This window comes from Stegostoma tigrinum, chromosome 2 (assembly GCF_030684315.1).
Source record: "Stegostoma tigrinum isolate sSteTig4 chromosome 2, sSteTig4.hap1, whole genome shotgun sequence".
In the NCBI taxonomy this organism is placed as follows: domain Eukaryota; kingdom Metazoa; phylum Chordata; class Chondrichthyes; order Orectolobiformes; family Stegostomatidae; genus Stegostoma; species Stegostoma tigrinum.
This window is the reverse complement of record NC_081355.1, coordinates 16,161,546-16,187,938: the sequence shown is the minus strand read 5'-3', so window position 1 is coordinate 16,187,938 and position 26,393 is coordinate 16,161,546. Positions and strand designations below refer to the sequence as shown.

At 42.5% G+C, this 26,393-nt stretch overlaps 1 long non-coding RNA gene across 1 annotated transcript in view; it reads left to right on the top strand.

The window, feature by feature from the left end:
- Positions 1-12,537: 12,537 nt before the first annotated feature.
- LOC125460575 (uncharacterized) overlaps positions 12,538-26,393 on the top strand; it is a 109,984-nt gene continuing 96,128 nt past the window's right edge. The window contains exon 1 of the long non-coding RNA XR_007249279.2: positions 12,538-13,032. This is a non-coding gene — a long non-coding RNA (uncharacterized LOC125460575). The remainder of the gene's footprint in view (positions 13,033-26,393) is intronic.

Genomic DNA, 26,393 nt, shown 5'->3' with positions numbered 1-26,393 from the left:
AGACAAAGCTACTCCCTACTCACACCACTTGAAGAAATTCCAATAGATTCCTCCTCAGATTGGATTACAGAAGTTACTGAATTGCACATTATGCTTGTCAGCATCTACCAGAATTAATCTTCACATGTGCCACATCCCCAAGTAAACTCTGGCCCTTTATATCTCAGACTATTTCATTTCTGAATGGATAATGACATTTATGAAGAAAAAATGTATGATAATGAGCAGCAGAATCCTTTTTTTTAATCACGAGGTGCTTTACATTCAATTTGATGTTCAATTACTACTTCAATAGAAAGTACCTTCAAACTTGTTGAAAAAAGACTCATTTTATCAAAGTTTTTTTGTCTCGCACTCAACGGGGCGTCTCACACAAATACAAATTCAAGGGGGAAAAATACCACAGTTTATACAGCTTGAGAGGAGGCCACTGACTGGCAAGAGAATTCTGATTGGTAGAAGTAATTTCATGGTGAATGGATGCATTAATTCTGTGTAGCAGATAACAGCCTGGTTTTGCTGAATTTTTAACCAGGAAGATTGACTTTGACCGGTCAGGGCACTGCTCTGCAAAATGAACTACGGAATGGTTGTCACCTATTTAGCTGAGGCGGAATAGAAATAATATGCATATCTTCTCTTTCCATCTGCAATAAATAGGGCCTTTTGTATTAATATCTAAAGTTTTCAGAACATGCAACACTCTGAGCCCAATGAATAATCTTAAGTTGGTTGTCAGTAGGTACCACTCAGGATTACCCAACAAATATTATCCAATTGCAGAATCACTTCTTCTGTTAGACAGTGTGTTGCAAATTTTGCAAACAAGGATTGGTTGGATGTGGAGAATGTGCTGCATATTGCAAATGCGAAGGGATATGCTGATTGACATGCTCTGCCATTATTTGTGATGTATGGCCCACGTACCTGAGATCACGCCAGCACTGAAATTCACATGCCACATTATTCACTTGTGTGAAATGCAAAACATTTTTTAACTTAATAGCAACATCCTGTTATTGGTGAATACAAGCTGTGTTATTAATGAATACAGATGTTGCTCTAACTTGTGAGATGTCTTGCCCTTAAAGATTATCTGAGATAGACTGGGCACCTTTCAGGACTGAGCTTGACTATCTTGATGCCTTCTGTCAGTTTGCATGATGTACATTGAGAAATAATCTGATCGGGGTAGCCAGTATCCTGCAGGATGGCTTTTATCCACCCAGTTTCAGCATCAAGGTTTGCAAATGGCTCAGTCCCTCATCACTAGCTGATCCTATAGCATTGGAGCTGCAGGAATCGCATCATGTATCCTGACCAATGAAGATGGGTTTGTAATAGACAATACTAGAGAGCAAAACACTGAAAGTCTTGGAAAAACACAAGTCAGGCAGCATCTGTGGGGTGAGAAACAGTGTTAACACTTCGAATCCAGTGTCAGAAGGTTCTGAAGAATGATCACTGGATTTGAACCATTAACACTGCTTCCCTCTCCATAGATGCCACCAGATTTGCTGATTTTCTCCAACCTTTTCTTCTTTTATTTCACACCCCCAGCATCTGTTCTTCTTTCTTTCATGATAGCAGAGAACCCTTTGGCTGTTTGTCAACATTGAGGAACCGGAGCTCATTTAACTTTTCCATTTCAAACATGAACTTTATTCAGTGCAACGAAAACAAATTTGTCAGTTCATGTAATGTTGTTTGAAGCTAAGTATTGGCCAGGATGCCAGTGGTAACTCTTCCGCTTTCCTTCAAACAGTAACATGAAATCTTTTAAGTTCACCCTAAGCAGGCCGTGGGGTCTTGCACCTTCTGCCCCATCCAGAAAAAACAGCACCTGCAACAGAGTGCACTCCCACAGCTCAAGACAGTTCAACTTGGTGACTTCGAGGTAAAAGTACTGCCAAACTGAACAATAGCTAACAATTAAAGTTGATGCTGAGATACTTAGGGAAGAAAAAAACACAAAATCATCGTCTAAGTATAATATTTCTCGGCAAAGTTGTTTTACATTTATGAGAGGCGTGCCTGCTACAATTGAACTAAGCATGGAAATTTAAGTTTGTTATGAAGGGTGAAATATAGCAGGAAGTGGTCAATAAATCTATGTTACAACAATCAATTTTGAATAAACCACCTACTCGCTGAATGGCAGCCACAATTAAATTATTTTTACAAATTTGTATTTCTTGCACCCTCAGTTTCTCTTTTCATTCATCATTCATATTTACATGAAAACTGTTTGTTCAGCTATGAGATAGTTTCTATTTTTGCCATCATTCTAAAAAGGGAAATTACAAGAAAGAGGTGATAACAGTAACAAACTGGTAAATAGCAGCTATTTTTACAAATAGGATGTCGTTGCGCATTAGTTCAAAGAATTATTCCCTTTAATGTTTTAGAAATTCCTTCTAGTTTCTTATAACACCCCCTCTGTTTACAATGATGGTTACAGCTGAAACTACAAGTTGAACTTTGAAGCATGAAACTTGACTGGTAAGACACAAGACCAACCTGTGCTTCTTTTCCAAAACTTGGTCAAAACTGGCGGAGGTGAAATGGGTCAAAAAAGTACACAACACTAAAATAGAAGCTGTGGGAAAGTCTCAAATGAAAGCTTTAATGGTAAATTGTGGACCTCAAATCTGTTATGAGTTTCAGTTTGAACGTTACAATACATACCCAACTCAGACTACAAGCATAACAATTAAAATTATTTAAGGTGGTAATCTAATTGATGTTTTCAAATGATGCAATAAATTGAGACAGTAAAGTTTAAGATGTTCCAAAGTGTTTTTAACACAATAATTTTAATATCGGTCTGAAGCGGTTTTGCTTTTAAACAATACTACAGTTAACAGATATTATTATCTGAATCTTACCTTTTTTTGCCAAATCGGACTCATGTCAGTGACCGTGGAGTGATTCTCACTGTAAGGCTGAAGTGGTTTCCTCATTGTATTTTACAAACTCACCACATTGATTGCCTCTTAAGCTCTTGCAGCAATTTACACATCTGACCTGGACCCTATCTTAACCACTTGCCATTCTTAGGGCAGCTTGTGACTCAGCAGAGGATCTTCCTAAGATGACCATCCTGTGCAGGCAGTGCCATCTTCCAAAGCCTGCTGCACACCTACAAGACTGCAGGCTGTACTGCTCGGCAGTGGAAGGAGTGTGGAAAGATGCAGAGAATGGGAGGTGGACACCATGCTATTTTGAGAAGATCTTGGAAGCCCTTGTGGAAGGGGCATTGGAGAGGAGAAAAGTCCTATTTCAGGGTGGCATACCATACCAGCCTGGTCAGAGATTGTCCCCTGTTCAATGCAATTGACAGGGTAAGGGGGACTGGGCAGCAATGCTGGAAGAATATCAATGATCTTTTCCGCCTCACCAGGGTAAGGGCAAAATGCTTCTCTCTGCTACTTTACAGTTACGTGCGCCACTGCGTCCATCAATGCTTGTTTTCCAACACCACCTCTGTTACATATAATACCTTCCCTAACTCACAGTTGCTAACCCTACCATCCCACACCACCAAATCCATGTGCCTTCTGTGTTGTACCTTCACTCCCGTGGAATACCTCAACAATTTTCCCCCCACATGCACCATCCCTGACAGCTGGGCCACTCACTTACGGCTCGCTAATTTTCCCCTTTAGGTCATTACAGGCAAGACATCCCATGAAGGGTCCTGGTGGGAAATTGCCAGATATCTGTGTCCTTATCCCTCTGAGGAAAGAATTCTTACTCTGGCAGGAGAAGTCAGAGACTGCTCCTAGGCGATGTGGAGACCCCCATGCCCCAACTCCCAACTAAGTAACACTTGTCATCCCCCCTGCAATGATCATATTCACCAGGCTTCGAATGCCACTCCTAACCGATGGCTGCAACCGTAAAGGGCTGCTGAAGAGCCAACCACACATGCACTCCATCACCCCATGCATTTGTCCTCAGGACTGAAGGCAGGGTGAGTGTGGGGTGGAAAGCCTGGAACCCCCTCCCATCCCTCCCAAGGAGTCAGGGCAACACCTGAAGCACCCAGCCGAGGAGCTATGCGCAGACCCTTCCACAATCCCCATTCAGGAGACCATGAGATGGGTAGACTCTCCAAATATTTCCTGCCTGCTCCCCTCCAACTGTTAGATGTTCCAGACAAGCAGGGCTAACCCTCAGAATGCCTGGCATATCCAGACATAAATCTCCCCCAGAGTTGCTTGACTAAGCCTCCAGGACTAATGTGCTCCATAATGGAGCAGGCTTCCTCGATCTCACCTATTGAACAGAAGAGCTCTGTGCATTGTAATGCAGAGCACCGAAGAAAAGTTTCACACTCATTAATGACCTGTTTGGGCAATGGTGGGAAAACTCCTGAAAATTTCTTGTTCACCAAATGATGTGATGTAAATATTTTGTTAAACATATAAAATGATGTGCCTAGTTTGTCTTGCAAGCAATGTCATGTTCAATATTTGGTTTTTCAACAATGTTATTTCAATTGTTATCATATTTCATGAACCTTGGTGATTCATTATTCGTGCAGTTGTCCACGTCTTTGTTTTTGCTCCCTGCAATATCATTCCTTGGCCATCAATGAGGTGCAATATTTGGAGGTGCATGCATGTGCCAGATAAATCATGTGGGAGTAGGGATAGAAATGCATGTGCATTATGTGGCTCTCGATGACAACTTAGGACCCTTCCATCATTGCCTACTGTTTGATGGTTGTGTGTGCAGGTGAATGAAGATGCCCAGCAGTGATGGCAACAGGGAAGCACAACTGAGACAGGTGATGCTGCGCGATGGCTAGAAAGGGGGTCTGCATGACTGTGTTGCCAGGATAATATATGTTGAAGGATAATGTTGTACCAATCTGAAAGGCCAGTGGCTGGTTGAAGATCAGCCCCCTCCCTAATGAGTGGGCTCATTTATCCTGCTCATGGTGAGTCCCTTTGCAGCCATTCTCCCCAATATTGCAAGCTAGGGCGGTGCGTTTAACAAAGTAATGATGAGCGTCAATTGGGAACTAGCTTATCCTCAAGGCATTCTTGCCTCACCACTTGTGAAAAGTGAACAAGATGCAGCAAGATGATCTTAACATTGAGATTGGCTGAACGTCTCACCCAACTCTCCCTTTCATCTCACCATATTCCAGTCCACTCCGCTGAAATTTATTCAATAGTAATTGTCACATTCCATCACAACCCCTAAAAACCTGTTTACCAAAATTCTAGATATGTTGAATATGGTTAGCCACTCCCTCTCGTATGGCACAATAAGGACTACTGTATAGCCTAAAGCCAAAATGCTACAACCTGTAACCCATGTTGCATAAAGTCTTACACTACTATCACTGCTGGCCTTGCCATCCTGTATTTGCCCCTATAACCCGGCACACTAATTTCAAAATCTTTATACCTGTCCTCAATTCCTCTCATGGCTTAAATTTCTAATGTGTGTACATTCTTCTCCCTATTTTGAGCTCACAGAACCCATTGTTATAACTTTGATCTGCCACCCTTCCTCTTTTCCTGAATTCATTATACGTGATGGAACCTTCTGTCGCTAAACTCATTTGAGCTGGAAAGTTCTCCATTTCTTGCACAAAGCTGAGTTTCCAAACCTGCTTTCTTCGTTGGTAATCTACTGTTGCAGTAAAACTGCTTGGCTGTTTCACTGCTGTGTTTCCTTCAGTGAATACCTGTCAGAAGAAAATGGTCTGTTGGCAATCCATTGGCTCCCTAACTCTTAATACCCTTGCCTAGCAAAATGTTTTGGTTTCTGTCATGAAATGTTTCTATCAAACCTTTCCTCAACAGCTGATTGAAGGCAAGAGTTCCATTGAGCTTTGCATTAAGAAGTGCTTGGTAGTATATCCCCTGAAGTGGACAAGTTCTAGATCTAAGCTTATCTCCCTTCGCCCTGGGCTCTGAGGCTTCTCTCTATCTACTCGATAAAATAATTTAGTTATCTTAAATGGCTCAATTAAACAACATTTTAATTTTTATTTGAAAAGTAAAACCCTCCTTTTTACAATTTATCTTCATGACATATCCTTTTGATTGAGGCATCATTCTGATTCTCTCTGAGGCAGTCCATTGGGTTCGAGGTTGACATAACTTCTATTCCTATATTATGGGTCCAGCAGTGACTGAACAGTGACAATGTTGGATTCACAAACCATGCCACTAGTGGGGCAATGGTGTTTGTGGAGGCAGGCAATGGGTTGCTTGGATTTCCACTTGCTCCTTGCACTGTTTGCACATGACCTCCAACATTGTCGGTCAGTGATGCATAGAACAATCAACTGCTTCACAGCTTCTCCTTTTCCATTCGGGGTTACCTTGTGTGAGAGATTTCCATGAGTCGACGGGGATAATGCAAACATGTCTGACTCAGTTTTCAAGCCAGCGGGGATATTGACTCACATTTCCAATAAAGTTATATTTGATTGTCTCATGTGTTCTCCTTTAAAATTTATATATATACTCAGGAAAATATTGCTCATCTGGCCTGTTAAATATATTTTCTTTCAATGTGCATTCACATTGATTAATATGATTGAGTGTAATTATTGTGACAGTGAGTTAATCTCTGCTAGGTGATCTGAGAGTAATTTCCAATATCAGTTGGTGCTCAGACTTGGACTTTCCCCAGGGGTATGTTTTTAAATGTTCTGTGGCTGTCTGGAGGAGAGACGAGGTTTGGGAAGGATTCTTTTCCACACCAGTGAAACCGAACACTTTGAAGTCGTCTGTGGAAACTTCCATAGGCGTAAGTGCCCTTTACAAAGAGGATAAAATGCAAATAGGAATCTTAACATGAGAGGTGAATAAAACCACAAAAACGTACAATTCCTCATTAATTCTGCCATTTGTTCCTTTCAAAGAGGTTTTCTTTTTGACCATCTAGGGTTCTATGCCAGTCACCAACCTGACATGACTTATCAGTTCACTGATCTAATGAGTGCAACATTAGGTGGGCGTTCTCATAAATAAGGCAGCAATCACTACACAAAGGCTGTCTTTCTGATAAGACACTAGTCTCAGGTTCTGTTTGCCTTCCCAGGTGTTCAAGAAAGATGTGATACCATATTAAAAAGGCTGGTGAGTTCTCCAGAGCTTCCTAGCCAACATTTATTAATCAAGCAACAGTAACCTGTGCTTAATTAACAACTTCACTGTAATAAAACATCCCAAATTGGTCCATGGCAGTATCATATGGCAAAATTTGACACAAAGAAATATTAGGACAGGTAACCTAAGATTCAACAGATCTGGCCACTGTCTCATTGCTATTTGTAGGAGCTTGTGGTATACAGCTTAGCTGTATTGTCTTCTAAATAATAGTAGTGACTGGATTTCAAAAAGTCCCTCATTGGCTAGAATGTGTTCTGAGCCACCATGAAGTCTGTTTTTGTGTAAGTCCTTTCTTTCAGATTTAATGGTATTTGCAGTTTGGTGATCTCAATCAAGGTGATAGTGGAAAATCAAATGACTTTTAATGAGGATTCAGAATCAGTCCAGAGCCGAATGCTGCATATCAAAGACATCTTTAGTACTGATAATTTCACTTTGTACAGCGTTAATTAAATGCAGTGGAAAGCAAAACACAACAGAAATGGAGTTACCCTTAATTATTTAGCACAATGGACAAAAAGCTTGTTAATAAGGAAAGCAGTTTATTTGAGTATTAATAAGTTGCAACGTTTTTTTGATGTGACTATGTAACAATAAGAGTTAGAAACCAGGGCGAAGAGAAATAAGAATTTAATTTAATTTGTAAGAGGAATTATAAATGACAATTACTAATTAACATTTAGACTCGAAGGATCCTGTTCACCTAAATTCCTAGTTCTAGACTCTGGCAATACATATGACAAAAATCTGATGTGATTGTTGGTTTTAAGTTAAGCGTACAATCGAGTATAATTGCACATGTTTTATCCTTGAGAAATCTATGCAGACTTGGCCTCAGCATTTTACACAACGTTTGATTAATTTTGAGAAATAGATAGGATGCCTTATCATAAATGTGTCCTTTAACAATGTGTCTATAACTCAGAAAAGCATTTGCACAGATATTGTGAAACAACAAAGATAGGTTCAGCAATGATTCCTTCCATGGTTGAAGTTTGCTGAAAAATAGGCCTTCTTTCAACTCTTTCCACTACAGGGAAACCAAACAACTGGCCTGCTGCAACACAGCAAGTCACTTACTTGCAGGAAGCCAGTAGGAAAAAGGTGGGATTAATAGATAGGGACCCAATTTGCAATTTTCACCATGAGGCCTGAGTGTGGGGTGGTTAAATGTATGGTGTATTGTGGGATGGGACAGAAGCAAGTATTGAATCATAGACTCCCAACAGTGCAGAAAGAGGCCATTCAGCCCATCGGGTCTCCATCGAAATTCTAAATAGAAACCCGCTCAGACACCTACCCTATCCCATATCTACTGATTCACCTAGCCCACACACCACAGGTAACTTAGCATGGCCAAATTTACTTAACATGCACTGTGGGAGGAAACTGGAGCACCCAGAGGAAGCCCATACTGACACTGTGAGAATGTGCAAAATCCATACAATTAACCATTCTAGAATGAAAAAGGGTCCCTCATGCTGAGAGGCAGCAGTGCTAAACACTGAGCCGCTGTGCTGCCAAAATCTCCATTATATAAAGCTTTCAGAGGCTGGAACATGAGCCAGCTAATGCATAGAAGTTAAGTTTTACATTTTTTTGATTTCTCCTACAGGGCTTTACGAAGAACTTTTTGGTCCCCTTTGTATCAGATCACAACCATCCCAATTAAGACCACAAGACCATAAGACATAGGAGTGGAAGTAAGGCCATTCGGCCCATCAAGTCCACTCCGCCATTTAAATCATGGCTGATGGGCATTTCAACACCACTTCCCTGCACTCTCCCCGTAGCCCTTGATTCCTTCTGAGATCAAGAATTTGTTGATCTCTGCCTTGAAGGCATCCAACGTCCCGGCCACCACTGCACTCTGCGGCAATGAATTCCACAAGCCCACCACTCTCTGGCTGAAGAAATGTCGTCTCATTTCAGTTTTAAATTTACCCCCTCAAATTTTAAGGCTGTGCCAAAAATTCCTTCCTCAGCCCCAGTTCAGGCCGGAAAGTCCTCCTTTGTCCCAATCCCTGACTGAACAGCTTTCCACATCCTCCTGAGATTTTCACAGGCTTTACCGATCACCTCACTTACTGACTTCCAAGCACTATCCCAATTCTTTTAGTTAGTATTAAGTTGCCAGCTCTTAATTTCATACCTTTATTGAATTCAGGTTTCACCATCTATGACGTTGGGATTCAAACCCATGTCCTAAGAATACTAGCCTGAGATTCTGGAATACTAGTTCAATAACTTTACCACTATGCCACCATATCCCCATTTCTGGAAAGGGTGGGAGACTGAGACCGGTGAGCTCCTCTTGCGGATAGCTGGCTGGAATACAATGACATAGGAACATAGGAAATCAGAGCAAAAACAGGCCATCAGCCCTTTGAGCTTTCTCCACCATTCAACTATATCAAGTCTGATCTCCCATCTCATCTACGTTTTCCTGCACTATCCATAAATTGCATGGTTTCCTCAAAATCTACAAAACTATGGACCTCTGTCTGCTTATGTGCTGTAGCCATTCTATGACGCTCTATGATTGTAACCATATTAAGTTTCACAATTTCACATTTTGTAATCTAACACACTCATCTACACCTTTTGTAAGAGTGATTTAGTGAGTATAATCATAGTCTCTACCTTCTCTATTATTCAATAGCTGTTGTCTCTGACTTTCCTTCCTTGTGCTTGCTAGACTATGATAGATGTCTCTTATTTTCTGGCTTCTTTGCCCTTGTCACTATTTTGTTGCTATCTGCTCTCTGTCTTGTGGTCAATACCCTTGATCCCATGGCCCTCTATCTTTAGTCAACACAGATATAATTAGGTCAATGATGGGGACGGTGATTAGTCCAGTCGGCTGGATGACTAGTTTGCAATGCAGAATGATGCCAACAATTCTTGCACTGGCTGAAGTTACTATGAAGGACTGTCTTTCCCAATTTCTCCCCTCACTTGAGGCATGGTAACCCTCAGATTAAACTACCACCAGCTGACTCTCGCTAATGAGAGAGCAGCTTTCTGGCCTGGTGGGACTACGGGGAATTTAAGTTGACAATTTTGGCTGTGCTTGTAATCTTCTTATCAATATCAAATATTTTTGCTTATTTTTAAATTGGCATAATGACATCAATAATATCATTGCAATTTAGAGTCATAGAGATGGAAAGCACGGAAACAGACCCTTCAGTCCAACTCGTCCATGCTGATGATATATTCCAATTTAATCGATCCCCATTTGCCAGAGTTTGACCCATAACCCTCTAATCCCTTCTTATCCAGATACCCATCCAAATATCTGTTAAGTTTCTTTCCATTTTTTGGTTCATAAAGGACCACAATGCTTTGCACATGGCAAACACAAAAAAGGTGAAGAGTGGTTGAAATTCCAACCTGAAGTTAGATTTCTTACGGACTGAACTGTAGCAACTTGGTGGCTTTTCTCCACAACACATTAACATCATACATCAGCTGGGCTAGATTTTGCCATGAACGGCAATAATTTGCACTCATCTGGCAAACATTCCGTAAATTGTTGCAAAGCAAGTAACTGTCAGCCAAAAGTTCAAACTACTTTCCTATTTGAGAACAAGTAAGGCATTGGACAGCTCCATAATCAAGTAGATTGAAGAATGATTAATCAGCAATACTGATCCAGGAAGTTTCAAATCATCAACAGCGCATAACAGAGAGAGAGAAAATGATCAGATTGACAGCGACAAAAAAGAAGGCAAAAGTTAAAACAAACTTTTTCACTTTTGTTATAATTATCTGTTAATGAAGAGATCAGAAGAAATGGACTCCACACTTACTCAAAACTAGTTTTCAGTATTAACGAGTTTTAGCAATAACTAAGGATTACCAAGTCATTGAAAGGGGATGAATACCATTCTATGGTGAGTTTAAACAATGCCAATGATGCCAGTGCATGAACTTCACATTGTTTGATGCATTTGAATGGAGAAGTAGTTGTTGGGATGCTATTCCCACACATCTTAAAGCAGACAGCATATCTCGAAAGGGAACTTCTGAATTGTCTAACTGCACATTTGCATTTTGCCAGGACTTTCAAAGTAAAATTTACCCCCGTTGTATTTTTCCAGACTCTGAACAGTTGCTCCGATAAATCATGCAAGATGAATTAACAAGAGTGCTGCCTTTTCTTTAAAAATGTACGATTACATGAAAGTAGTGCAGCAATTCTAATCATATCTATTACACTGTATATTTGATTTTCCAGTGGCTGGCAAGACATGATCCTGTGTAGATAGCAAAGGAATTGTACGGTTATTCCCTGTCCCTTCTGCTACTTTCAGGTAACTATAAAGTTTTTCCATGCATTTCATAATCTCTGGTGACCTTCATTGCAACTGTTAAGTTCACCTGCCCTCTGTAATGCATTCACAACCTGTCTTTAATTATGAAAATTTTACTTTTTATCTATAATTTTGAGTTTATGTAGTTTTACATTTTAGAGTGTGGCATTACCCTAGAAGATGTGTGCAAAAGGGTGCCTTTGATGGAGAATATAGCAAGTTTGTCAACAACAACACAGTTGGATTATATTTATGCAGAAAAGCATTGATGTAATAAAGGATCACAAATACTCATGAGACCTATAAAGGAGAAAAAAGTTACAGCAGCCACATAAAGATATTAGCTCAGCTGACTGAAAGCTTGGTGAAAGAGGTAGGTTTAAAGATTGTTTTAAAGAAGGAAATTCAGTGGAAGCATTTGGGGCAGGAATTCCAGAGCTTGAGACCAAAGCAGCTAAAGATAGGACCTCCAATGGTGGGACGATTATGAAAGGTGCTCAAAAGGCCAGGATTACTGGAGAGCATGTATCCCAGAGGGTTCTGAGCTAGAGGGGATCTGGAAGGGTGAAGTGTTTTGAAAACGTTTAATCAACATGTTGCTTAAAGTCACATGATACCAGATTATAGCCCAACAGGTTTATTTGAAATCACGAGCTTTTGGAGTGGAGCCCCTTCGTCAGGTGATGTGACAATTGTATTGATGGCCACAGGAGATTATGAAATCTGTGGAAAAACACTTTACAATTACCAGAAAGTGGCAGGACCTAGGGAATAGCATACAATTCCTTTGCTGTCTCCAGCTGACGAAGGGATCATGCTTCGAAAGTTTGTCATTTCAAATAAACCTATCGGACTGTAACCTGGTGTCTTGTGACTTCTGACTTTGTCCACCCCAGCCCAACACCTGCACCTCCACATCATAGATGTTGTGTGACTGGGAGTCAAATGCAGGTCAATGACAGAGAGGTAATGGAGATACTGGACTTGGGGTGAATTAAGATACCTGCAAACATAATTTTGAATCACCTCAATGAGAGTTAAATTTAAATGATTTTGACACCATTATGAGGTGTATCAGGAATAACGGGTGCTGACAGGGACTTCAAATGTGAACGCCAGCAAGGCTAATGCAGAGGCAGATCCCCCAATAGAAAAGCACTTGGTGTGACTTGCAACGCCTAAACGTGACCAGAGGGGTTTTGTGACAGCCTGTCGGCTGACCCCTCTCTGGGCCAGAGAGGGGTCGGCCTGACAGTTTGTGTCGGGGCATTTTGGCTGTGAGGGAGGGACCAGCTGCCAGTAAAGGATGGTATTGTTAACCGGACCTCCTTGGCCAAGCAGGCAGAGGCGGTGAGGAAAGGCAAGAAGTGAGACAGGGCGGAGGTGCACGTTAGTGCAGCCCAGAGCAGAGGCAGCCGAGCGGAAAAAACGGCTCACCCAGGATACAAAAACAAGAAAGGGTTTGAGGCCGTGGAGAGAGAGAGAGAGAGAGAGAGAAAAAATCCCCTCCGTCTCTACGTTTGACGCAATCATTACCACAGAAACAAATGGAGAGCGCTTCAAACAAGGTGAGGAATACGTTTGTTTTGTGCACACTTACTGGATTCACTTAGACACGTCAAGCCAGAGGGAAAAATGTAAATGCACTTGTGTTGTTTGTGATTGTCTGAAGTGTGAACTGGAATAAATGTTCCTTGGCGGAGTCAGTTGCTGGAGCGTTTCCTGATGTTTTGTTTTTCTTGTATAGAGGTGTCATGGAAGGTTTTTTTTATAAAAAAGGGGATATTTTCTGGTTCCGTTCGCCTCCAATTTCTAATGTTTGCAAATCCTTGCACGTTGCTGTTAGTATTCGAAGATCAAAATATCGAAAGAAAAATCTCTTTTTGCTTGACATCTGTTTTAACAACAATTCGGTCGTGAGGCTTTCGGCGTTTTTGTAAATGAAAACAGCCGTTCAATTCATACGAGTAAGGAATTGGTGGGCAGGCTTGGGGCTTGTTAAAAAACACACTTTATTTTGTTATTGATGAGGGGTGGTTAATGTGGACAGAGTGAACTTGCTCAGAGCTCGAATCCCTGTCCTGTATTCAGTGTTGCTGGCTTGTTCACACGCGTTTGATCAGGTTGATCAAGCGTACTGAAGGGTGAAAATAAATACTTCCTTCTCGGCCACATTAAATGAGAAAGGTAACGTAAACCCACACTCGGTTTAAGATTTATTGCTGGGACTGGATCGTGCGTGAACCCAGTGCCCCAATTATGTTGTTGTGAATAATTTGGCTCTTTATTCATTCTTTCTGGTCCGTAAGTTGTTGGCCAGTGTAAGTTCTTTTTTTGATATTAAAAAATGCAAATTATTAATACCATGCAGCTAAGCTCGTTTAGCAAGTTTATTTAGTGTCTTAGATCTTGTACTGTAGATCTACAGTATTGATTCCTGATCAATCTGTTCAGAGATGTTATTATATACCTCCGGAGCAGGTGGGTCCTGAACTCGGGCCTCCTGGTTCAGAGGTAGGGACATCACCCCTGCATCACAAGGGCCCTTCCTGCTGAACCATACTGTTGGCAAAAATTCACTGCAGAATTATCCCTTTAGGATTAAAGGAGTGGGAAAGGTGAACAATCAGGAAAAAAATTTGCATTATAGTTACACTTATGTTTTCATAAACTTCAGATTTCTCCAGTGCATTACAGTGAAGGAAGGACTATTGATGTATGTAAAAATAAGGTTGCCATTGTGACAGGTGACCACAGGGCTGATGAAAGGCATGAGCGTTCGTTTAACCTGAAGGTTGTCATGCCTTCGGTGAGGGGAGAGGTTGAGAGGGAGAGTCATCGTAGGCCTTGTGTTGTATGAAACGTGACAACCAACTGACAAGCACCTGCCAACAGCAAAATGTAATAATCAGATAATCAAGCTGTTTTTATGATTTTGAGTGAGGAATAAATAAGACCATAAGACATAGGAGTGGAAGTAAGGCCATTCGGCCCATCAAGTCCACTCTGCCACTTAATCATGGCCGATAGGCATTTCAATTCCACTTCCATGCACACTCCCCATAGCCCTTGATCTCTTGTGAGATCAAGAATTTATCAATCTCTGCCTTGAAGACATTTAATGTCCCAGCCTCCACTGCGCTCCGTGGCAATGAATTCCACAGGCCCGCCACTCTCTGGCTGAAGAAATGTTTCCTCATTTCCATTTGAAAGTTACCCCCTCTAATTCTAAGGCTGTGCCCACAGGTCCTAGTCTCCCTGCCTAAAGGAAACAACTTTCCAGCGCCCACCCTTTCTAAGCCATACATTATCTTGTATGTTTCTATTAGTTCTCCCCTCAACCTTCTAAACTCTAATGAGTACAATCCCAGGATCCTCAGCCGTTCATCATACGTTAAAACTACCATTCCAGGCATCATCCGTGTGAATCTCTGCTGGACACACTCCAGCGCCAGTGGGGTAACTCCCCTGTTCACCTGCAAGTTCTCCTCCAAACCACACGCCATCCAGACATTCCGTGATGAATTTAAAAAGAAAACTTGCCCAGTTCAAAATGCAAATGTGGCAATAAATGGTTTTCCAATATGATGTCAAACATGACGTGGACCAGTGATCGTGACAAATGAAGGAATTGCTTCTCCTTATAATAAAATTTTATCTTGGCTTTGCTGAAAATGAAGATGTGATCTTCAGAATAGCTTCTGTTTGCTTACCAGAGAGTTTGCAAATAAGCAATGTCAATATGTGGCTGTCAGTTCAAGGGGCTGGTTGGTTGACAGCAGTCCAGTTAGGGACATGCTGTTTGTTTCTTTATATTTGAAACTTTGTAACTGAGAAAAGGAAAGACGAGTATGGGCTGTGTGGCAGGCATTCCAGGTCATATGGAATTTGTGTTTTGAATGGCAGTAATTACAGATTTTCTTTTTTTTTACTGTTTTGAGTGATTAAGCCTTTCTGGGACACAGGATTCATACATGGCAGAAATCCTTCAATCTGGATCAATAATCCTTTCCAGTTGTGAGATGTCTTTGTTAAGTCTCATCTTATCCTCCCACAATACTCATATCAGTACACTTATATAACAAACAATCATTATTTAAAGATCGGCAATGTTTGTTCTAGTTTTAATTTTCCTCTCTCTTTAGTTGAGTCCAATTTTTACATCTTCATTGCTAACCTAGTTGATATCAGTACAATCAGTGTGGACCAGAAATCTGCTGAATCAGGTTGAACCAATCATATGCCATGCATTGAATGTAGAGATTGACTGGGTCACTGGGGAGCATGGAAACAAAAGTAGGCCAGTCATCCCCTCAAATCTGTTCTGCAATTTAATGAGATTGTTATTTTTTAATTGACTTATTTGGACATCTTGTGACACACCACTGGAGTAAGTGGGACTTGAACTCAGGCCTCCTTGTCCAGAGTTAGGGTTGCTATCAATGTACCACAAAAGCCCTCACAACTTAGATCATGGCTAATCTGTACCTCAACCTCATTCACCTGCTGTCGACCCCTGTTATTTGAATGATAACATTTGCTAACCATGTCAATCTTTGTTAACACCTTAATAAATCTTCTGGGGAGAAAATTGCACATTTCCATGATTTGTTGTAAAAACATGTCTCCTGAATCACTCCAGTGACTAGACAAATGTTGGAAATTGTGCTCCTGAGATGCTGCTTGGCCTGCTGTGTTCATCCAGCCTCACATTTTATTATCTTGGAAATTTACTTCTTGTTCTAGGTTACCCCTTTGAAGGAAGTTGTTTTTCTGTAGCTACACTATTGACCACCTCATTCAGGTCACTCCTCAACGTTCTAGTACAATGTTAACCCAGTCTATTCTAATACCATATTACCTCAATTGCTGGTACTATTCTGGTAAAATTAGATGGTACCCCATCCTGGCTGAGTGTATCCTTCCTGAAGTGCTGTATGGTGTCTTGCCAAGGCTTTCTGCAACTAAGCCATAACTTCATCTCCTCTGAATTAAAGTCCTATTGAGATTGAATACTTAGATCCTTGGGCTCAGGTTGGCTTTGGCTGTGGGAGGTCCATGAAAGCTGAATATCAGTGCAGCAGTTGTATAATGGGATACATGTCAGCAAAAAGAAGAGTGAATATCAGCGCTTATCTACTTGCATTTGCATCCAATGGCGCAATGGGTAGTGTCTCTGATTCAGAAAGTCTGTGCTCAAATCTTACCTCAAGAACCCCGAAAACTCAGGAAGGTGTGTTCGTAATGTGGGTCAAACAGATTAATAAACCTTCCAACACACATCAGTGGCAGGCAGTAAGAGTGGAAGATTCCTGATCAGGCATGTGATGGACTGCAATGTGGAGCGCCTATCATATCCACATCTATCCAGACTGTGACATGCATGATAGGCTGGAGCTGTTTACCTCCAGAGCCGAAAAAGGCTAGTGGAGGGGTCTAACTGAGGGGTACAAAGTTTTTCCTTCTCTGTCATTCATAACTTTTCCTCTTAGTAGAGGGGTCATTAACCAGGGAGCAGACTTTTAAGATAAGTTTTAGAGGGGATTTGATGAAAAACACTTTCACCCAGAGGGCTGTGGAAAGGCAGTGAACATTGATAAGCTGCTGAAATGCCAAAACATGCAAAGTGAGAGGCCAAGAATTGGAAAATGGGATGAGAATAGATTGATAGATAATAAAATGTGAGGCTGGATGAACACAGCAGGCCAAGCAGCATCTCAGGAGCACAAAAGCTGACGTTTCGGGCCTAGACCCTTCATCAGAGAGGGGGATGGGGAGAGGGAACTGGAATAAATAGGGAGAGAGGGGGAGGCGGACCGAAGATGGAGAGTAAAGAAGATAGGTGGAGAGAGTGTAGGTGGGGAGGTAGGGAGGGGATAGGTCAGTCCAGGGAAGACGGACAGGTCAAGGAATTGGGATGAGGTTAGTAGGTAGATGGGGGTGCGGCTTGGGGTGGGAGGAAGGGATGGGTGAGAGGAAGAGCCGGTTAGGGAGGCAGAGACAGGTTGGACTGGTTTTGGGATGCAGTGGGTGGGGGGGGGGGGGGGGGGGGGAAGAAGAGCTGGGCTGGTTGTGTGGTGCAGTGGGTGGAGGGGACGAACTAGGCTGGTATAGGGATGCAGTAGGGGAAGGGGAGATTATGAAACTGGTGAAGTCCACATTGATACCACATGGCTGCAGGGTTCCCAGGCGGAATATGAGTTGCTGTTCCTGCAACCTTCGGGTGGCATCATTGTGGCAGTGCAGGAGGCCCATGATGGACATGTCATCCAGAGAATGGGAGGGGGAGTGGAAATGGTTTGCGACTGGGAGGTGCAGTTGTTTGTTGCGAACTGAGCGGAGGTGTTCTGCAAAGCGGTCCCCAAGCCTCCGCTTGGTTTCCCCAATGTAGAGAAAGCCGCACCGGGTACAGTGGATGCAGTATACCACATTGGCAGATGTGCAGGTGAACCTCTGCTTAATGTGGAATGTCATCTTGGGGCCTGGGATGGGGGTGAGGGAGGAGGTGTGGGGGCAAGTGTAGCATTTCCTGCGGTTGCAGGGGAAGGAGAGACCACTCTCTCCGTGACTCCCTTGTTCGCTCCACACTGCCCTCCAACCCCACCACACCCGGCACCTTCCCCTGCAACCGCAGGAAATGCTACACTTGCCCCCACACCTCCTCCCTCACCCCATCCCAGGCCCCAAGATGACATTCCACATTAAGCAGAGGTTCACCTGCACATCTGCCAATGTGGTATACTGCATCCACTGTACCCGGTGTGGCTTCCTCTACATTGGGGAAACCAAGCGGAGGCTTGGGGACCGCTTTGCAGAACACCTCCGCTCAGTTCGCAACAAACAACTGCACCTCCCAGTTGCAAACCATTTCCACTCCCCCTCCCATTCTCTAGATGACATGTCCATCATGGGCCTCCTGCAGTGCCACAATGATGCCACCCGAAGGTTGCAGGAACAGCAACTCATATTCCGCCTGGGAACCCTGCAGCCCAATGGTATCAATGTGGACTTCACCAGTTTCAAAATCTCCTTCCCCTACTGCATCCCTAAACCAGCCTAGTTCGTCCCCTCCCCCCACTGCACCACACAACCAGCCCAGCTCTTCTCCTTCCCCCCCCCCCCCCCCCCCCCGCATCCCAAAACCAGTCCAACCTGTCTTTGCCTCCCTAACCGGCTCTTCCTCTCACCCATCCCTTCCTCCCACCCCAAGCCGCACCCCCAGCTACCTACCAACCTCATCCCACCTCCTTGACCTGTCCGTCTTCCCTGGACTGACCTATCCCCTCCCTACCTCCCCACCTATACTCTCTCCACCTATCTTCTTTACTCTCCATCTTCGGTCCGCCTCCCCCTCTCTCCCTATTTATTCCAGAATCCTCTCCCCATCCCCCTCTCTGATGAAGGGTCTAGGCCCGAAACGTCAGCTTTTGTGCTCCTGAGATGCTGCTTGGCCTGCTGTGTTCATCCAGCCTCACATTTTATTATGTTGCAGTAGGAATTTGGCTGCCTTTGGGAGGTCTGTACCTCTGTGACATGCTGGCATACAGTGAGAGTGAATGAAAATGAGCCAAGTTAGTGATAGCATGTAAGGTCTTTCCAAAACACATTGAGTAGGTTTGAAATGTTTCACTTCTTCCTGTTCTTGTTGCTGAAGAATTATCATTTGACTAATATCTTTATCTGCGCTGTTGTCCCGACAGCACTGGCTGATGTTGAGGTTTGATTCTGTGGATGTCGGTCAACTCCAGACAATTTCAAAGCCGAGAGAGCCAGATTGTTGTGATTGAGATTTTCCCATTGCCAGTGGAAAGGCCATTTTAAGGTTGCCTTTTAGTACCCCTGGTGTAGGGGCAATGATGTTAGCTAAAATCAGCCAAACAAACAAAGAGGTAACAAGGTGTAGAGCTGGATGAACACGGCAGGCCAAGCAGCATCAGAGGAGCAGGAAGGCTGACGTTTCGGGACTAGACCCTGCTTTCTAGTCCCGAAACGTCAGCCTTCCTGCTCCTCTGATGCTGCTTGGCCTGCCGTGTTCATCCAGCTCTACACCGTGTTATCTCAGATTCACCAGCATCTGCAGTTCCTACTATCTCTCAGATTAGCAAAGATGTGGGATTGAACCTGTGGCACAGTATTAAAGCATGCCCTGCATTTACCTGCTGCATTACCATCTGTAAGACTGATTTTCTGAATATTCATTTCAATTGTGAAACCTCAATAAGTGGAGCCCAAATAGTAATTGCATTGTTTTAAATGCAATGCATTATTTTATGTCAAGAGTCTTTTCTTTAGAAACAGAGGTCAATCTTTGATCTAGAGAAAGGGATTTAGATTAAGCAGGCGTTGTTACATTTATATTTACGTCAATTATGAATTTACTGCCAGCTTACCACATACGCTGGCACTAGCTGTGACCAGCTTGCAGACAAATAAGGAAACTTCAAACAGATGCTACAGCAACGAAAGGAAATGGGTTTCACAAGAATATCTGTTTCAGATCAAAATAAATTCACAAAACAATTTTGTTTTCTAAAAGAAAACAAAAACACATTACTGTAACATTCTTCAAACAGTGAGTTGCAGTCAGTTCGGTCCAGATTTAAAGATATGGAGGAAGGATGAGGTGTGCTAAATGCTCTGACTGTTTCCAGATCAAAAAGCACAAATTGTCAAGTATTGCTTTTGAAAATTAAACGATGTTAACTTGAACAAAAGCATGTTCTCCTAACTCAAAATCAGTGGAGGAAATATTATAGCCTGATAGATATATGAAGCACAGAAAAACATTATTTGGCCTGTCGAGTCTGCAGATCTGACTACACTAATCCCATTTTGGAGCTCTTGGCCCATGACGCTGGAGACAATGAAATTGTAAGTGCATATCTAAATAGTACTGAAATGTTATGAGAATTTCTGACTCGGCCACTCTTGCAGGCAGTGATTTCCAGAATCCACCTACATTCTGGGTGTAAGTATTTATCCTCAACTGTCCTCTACCTCTTACCTTAAATCTATGCCCTCTGGTTATTGTCCCTTCTCTTCATAGAAAAAGTGCCTTCCTGTCCGTTTTATCTGTGCCCCTGTTATACATGTCTATCAGGTCCCCTCTCCTCAACCTTCACTGCTTTTTCTGCTTATAATAGGAATAACATTAATGCTGTACATTTAATGTTGTTTCTCTAAGTTACTACTTGTTCCAAAGTTTTTTGTTTTTAGGGTGGCGCCATGTGTGGCAACATTGTACACTATTCTTGTACTTCTGTACTGGAATACATGTAACAATAAACCTTAAATCAAATCCCCGCCTGCCTTCATAGCTCATACCCTCCAACCCAGATAGCAATCTGGTAAATATTTTCAACACCCTATCTAATGCAACAGCATCATACCTATAATATGGTGTCCAGAACTACATGCAGTACTCCAGTCAAGGCCTAACCGATGTTTTATACAGTTCCTACATAATCTCCCTACTCTTTGTATTGTATACCCCAGCTAATAAAAGCAAGTATCCAGTTATAGCCATATAATCAGCTGCTGGGCTACCTTCAGGGATTTGTGGATATGCACATCAAAATGTATATTGAAGATCCTTCTGGTCTTCAGTGATTTCCAGGGAGCCATCACTCATAGAGTAATCCATTGACTTATTAGTCCTCTCCAAGTGTATTATCTCACAGTTTTCTGGAAGGAAGTTCCATTTGCCACTGCTCTGCCCATCTGATAATCTCTTGATTCCCTCCTGCAGTTTATGGCTATACTCCTCACCATTTACCACCCTACTAGTTTTGGTGTTGTCTGCAGAATTAAATCCAAATGATTAATGTACAAACCGCAAGGGCCCTAGCACTGAATCCTGTTGAACCTCACTGAAAATAGAATTCCAGTCTGAAAAACATGCCTGTATCCCCTCCCCTGTCTGCTTTCCGGAGAGACCACTCTCTCCGTGACTCCCTTGTTCGCTCCACACTGCCCTCCAACCCCACCACACCCGGCACCTTCCCCTGCAACCGCAGGAAATGCTACACTTGTCCCCACACCTCCTCCCTCACCCCCATCCCAGGCCCCAAGATGACATTCCACATTGGCAGATGTGCAGGTGAACCTCTGCTTAATGTGGTATACTGCATCCACTGTACCCGGTGCGGCTTCCTCTACATTGGGGAAACCAAGCGGAGGCTTGGGGACCGCTTTGCAGAACACCTCCGCTCAGTTCGCAACAAACAACTGCACCTCCCAGTCGCAAACCATTTCCACTTCCCCCTCCCATTCTCTTGATGACATGTCCATCATGGGCCTCCTGCAGTGCCACAATGATGCCACCCGAAGGTTGCAGGAACAGCAACTCATATTCCGCCTGGGAACCCTGCAGCCATATGGTATCAATGTGGACTTCACCAGTTTCAAAATCTCCCCTTCCCCTACTGCATCCCTAAACCAGCCCAGTTCATCCCCTCCCCCCACTGCACCACACAACCAGCCCAGCTCTTCCCCCTCCCCACCCACTGCATCCCAAAACCAGTCCAACCTGTCTCTGCCTCCCTAACCGGTTCTTCCTCTCACCCATCCCTTCCTCCCACCCCAAGCCGCACCCCCAGCTACCTACTAACCTCATCCCACCTCCTTGACCTGTCCGTCTTCCCTGGACTGACCTATCCCCTCCCTACCTCCCCACCTATACCCTCTCCACCTATCTTCTTTACTCTCCATCTTCGGTCCGCCTCCCCCTCTCTCCCTATTTATTCCAGTTCCCCCCCCCCATCCCCCTCTCTGATGAAGGGTCTAGGCCCGAAACGTCAGCTTTTGTGCTCCTGAGATACTGCTTGGCCTGCTGTGTTCATCCAGCCTCACATTTCTGTACCATAACCCTCTGCTTCTTGCTCCTCAGTCAGTTTTGGATCCAGTGTAACACTAGCCCATGGGGTCCAAGGGATCTTACTTCCTTCACCGATCTGCCACACGGAACCTTGGCAAAAATCCTTGCTAAAGCTCATTTCGACCACATCGAATGCACCCTTTCGTCAGCACTCACTTTTACCACCTTGGGAAAAGAAATATAATCAGGATTTTCAAATGTGAACTTTCCTTAACAAATCCTTACAGACCACCCCTGATTAATCTATGCCTCTTCCAATGCAGATATGTTCTGTCCCTCAGAATTCTTTCTGATGACATCCTCACCACTGAGATTGCAGCAACAGTCCTGTAATTTTCTGTTCTAGCACTTCCTCATTACTTTAATGATGGTACAATGTTAGCAGTCCTCTAATCCTCTGGCACATTCTCTGTTGCTAGAAAGGATGTGAAAATTACCAGTGGGGGCCTAGTGTCTCCTCCCCGTCTTCCTCAATATCTGAGCTTGTGAATTTTATCACTTTCAAGGCTGTGAAACCTGGTACTCCTCTCTATACATGATCATTTTTTCCTAATATTTCATTCTGCTACCCTGATGTCTGTACTGTGTGTCATTTGCCATTGTGAAAACTGACACAAAGCATTCATTGAGGACTGAGGCTTCTGAATCCTTACACAGGTTATCTCTATGGTCCCTAATGTACTGTAGTTTTTCCCTAGGTGTTCTCCTGCTTATTATAGATATTTAAAAATTTCTTAACTTGCGGGATTCTGTCATTGTGGCCCCTTTTTTAAAAAAAACACTTATTACAGCAACATGTTAACTCTGCATTGTCAGTATTTTGTTTCTGAATGCCTCCCACTGATCTGATGCTGTTTTGTCTGTAAGTAGCTGCTCCCATTCTGTCAATTCATATCTTAGCAAGTTTCCCACTTCCTCAGCTTGGAAGTTTTATTCCTGGCCCCTGTCTTGCACTCTCAAACTGTCCCAGGTAATATTTGGGCAGCAAAACACCCCTACAATTACTGCCTTATTATTCTTGCACTTCTTAGAAATTTGATTACATGTTTTGATCCTTTCTGTCCCCTCCTTACTGTGTGGGGGGGAACTACAGAACACACCCACCAACATGATTGCGCCTTTTGTGCTTTTACTTCTACCCAGTTGACTATGTTTTATTATCCGACCAAGATTTCATCCCTCTTCACTACTACAAACAATTCTTTCACCAATTTTGCAGTGCTTCCCTGTCTTTTCTATCCCCACTCTATCTCCACTGAATACCCTAAAAGCAGGGATTTTGAGCTCCAAACCCTGCTTATCTTTCCATCAAGTCTTGGTCATTGTATGATAACATACTCACATTTGTCTGTTCCATACGCTCATCTGTCTCATTCCCCCTTGGAATAAAATATATTCTCTTTAGCCTGCTTAATTACTTTGTTCTTTTCTATCCCATGTTTCCTCTGACTGGTTTTCTAGCTACTAATTCAAGCTCAGCCTCTCTTGCGATATTATTATGCCTTTATTATGCAATGTGAACATTTTAAATCATTTTGATTTATGCTTGCTTGGTTATAAACTAATCTATTCTTAGAGGCCAACATTAGCACCATTGACCACCACAGGTTCTGTCAATATGACAGTTGACTTACTTATACTTTCTATGCTTGATGGTTGGTTGCTCAGTCTTCAGTTCCCTTAGCCCTATGGTTTAGGCTCCCTCACACATCTCTGTTGTGCCATTAATTTTTGACCATGTCTTTGATCATCTCTTGGAACTATTCTCTGGCATGTCAACATTTGTTCCTCTTCTAAAAATACAATGTGGGACTTTACATGATGCCTTCAACATTATAAATTCAGGTTGATGTTCAATAATTAGCATCATAGTGGGTTATGATGAACATAAAACAATGCTTTTTATAAGCAGTTACTGTTAAAATGTATTTGATTAATCTCAACCACAACTGTTTCACATTGGTTAAATCTAGTTAATGAGCAATCAAATATTATTTCAAGTGTTCATCGTTTATATCTAATACAATATGTTTCCCTTAAAACACATTTCTTCAGATTATTTCAGGCAATGTTCTTCACATCATTTCTCTCTACAAGTATTGACTCTGGTGGGTATTAGACTGAGGCTTAAAATAAATTGCATCTGTTTTAGACCCCCCTAATGTGGAAATGATTCTGTTATGACAAAACTTAATCCTGCTTTTTTGCTCCATTTGTCATAAACAAAATTTTTCTTTTGTAACATGAACATCAGAAATGAGAACATTGGGTGATTTTCTTCTTTCCCCAATGTTTCTAATTCACAAACACTGAGGCAAGTGGTGGCCCTGTCTTCTGGGATCAGCTGGATCAGAATAGCTTGCTTGCTTGCTGATGACGATATATCTATAATGTGACCATAGATGTAGCACGTCGCTTTTTACATTTTTGCAGTTTATGCGTGTGCCTGCAGGCTACTGAGCCGACCATTGTAGTTGGTGCAGAGTTCAGCTCTTTGTGCAGCTTGTTGAGCTCTGATCTGGTCACGTATAATGTATCAGGCCTGCAGCGTCGAGCACTGGAAGTCCATGCTGCTGCTTTGGTTTTTCTTATTACAGTTGGGAGGCAATTAGGGATCGGCAGGACTAGAAATAGGTAGGGAATTCAACTTTTGAACTTCATAGAGACAATATCCCATTCAGCACTCATTCTGAGTCACCGTCCAGCTTGAATTGCTGCTCAAACGTATTGGTAGATATTTTTAATCAACCAATTCATATATGCTATGACCTGTATCTGGGGTAGATGGGACTTGAACCTGGACCTCCTGGCTCAAACCACAAGAGCTGTCAATCTCTATTATAGGGCAGCCTGCAGCTGCTTTTTACCACCTGGACTAGAATAACAGGGGTGCTTGGTCAGCTCCACATTTGAGGGGATCTTGTGCTACAGGGTAGTGTCCATAGCTCTGAGCCAGGGAGGCCTGGTTGAAGTCTTATCTGGTCCAGAGATGCATAATAACATCTCTGAGCAGGTTGATTAAAAGACAATAGCTATATCTCCAACAATTTCCAAAAATAAAGGGAATGACAAGCCAATTTGCTTGTATCCATATTGTACCCAGTCCTCTGGCAGAGTTCACTCTTTAGTAACAGTTACTTGCATGTTGTATTGAACTGTCATTGGCCTTAGAAATTAACCCACACAAGGATTAAAATGTAACAAGGAGAGATAAATAACATTCTGTGGTTGGATAGAACAACTTCCTATTTTTAAAATGAGTTAACAAGCCCTTAAAGTCGTGAAAATGACTTGGTCACTGTGGTAGACGGGGGATTTGACAATCCAGATTTGTCTGCAATCACAAATACGTACTTTAGTTTGGTGATGGGAGTATGTAATAATATTCTTGTGAACTATCTTGGTGAAGTAACTCCATGGAAGCTGCTGTTTTGTCAGTGAATCACTCTTTCTTTATTTACACCTGTGCAGTACATGGACTCTGACCAGCTAGCTCAGAGCCAAGCCCTAGAGGGAGGAGAAATCCTGACTCTCCCATTTATATCTGTCAGCCAGGAACCCCCAATTGGCCCAGGTTAATAGCCTCAATCAGGGAACTCATACTGAATGAGATCCACCTGGCCAACCCTGTTCCAATCACTACACCCAGAATGTAAGCTATGTGAACACGATTGGACAGAGATATGGGTGAGTAAATATATATCACCTTTTAATTAGAAAATAACATAGTTGATTGAAAGCTTATCTGTTTTTAATAAGTGTAAAATCATTGTTCTTGCAATAAAGATTTGAGCTGTGTGCCATTTTTAGATACGTACCACTTCCATGCATGCATGAATAACTGCTTTAAACAAAAAAAAGCTGAATCTTGTATGGTCTGAGGGGAAATAAAAGAGGGTTAGACTCACCCTTTCAAATAGTGGTCAGCATAGATTTAGGACATGAAGGTGAGGTTCCCTTTTAAATCCTGGCTAGGAGGAACTGCAATGGCATAGTTTACTTGAAACAAAAGTTAGACTCAAATTTCTAATTTTAATTTTTCCATGTCAGATT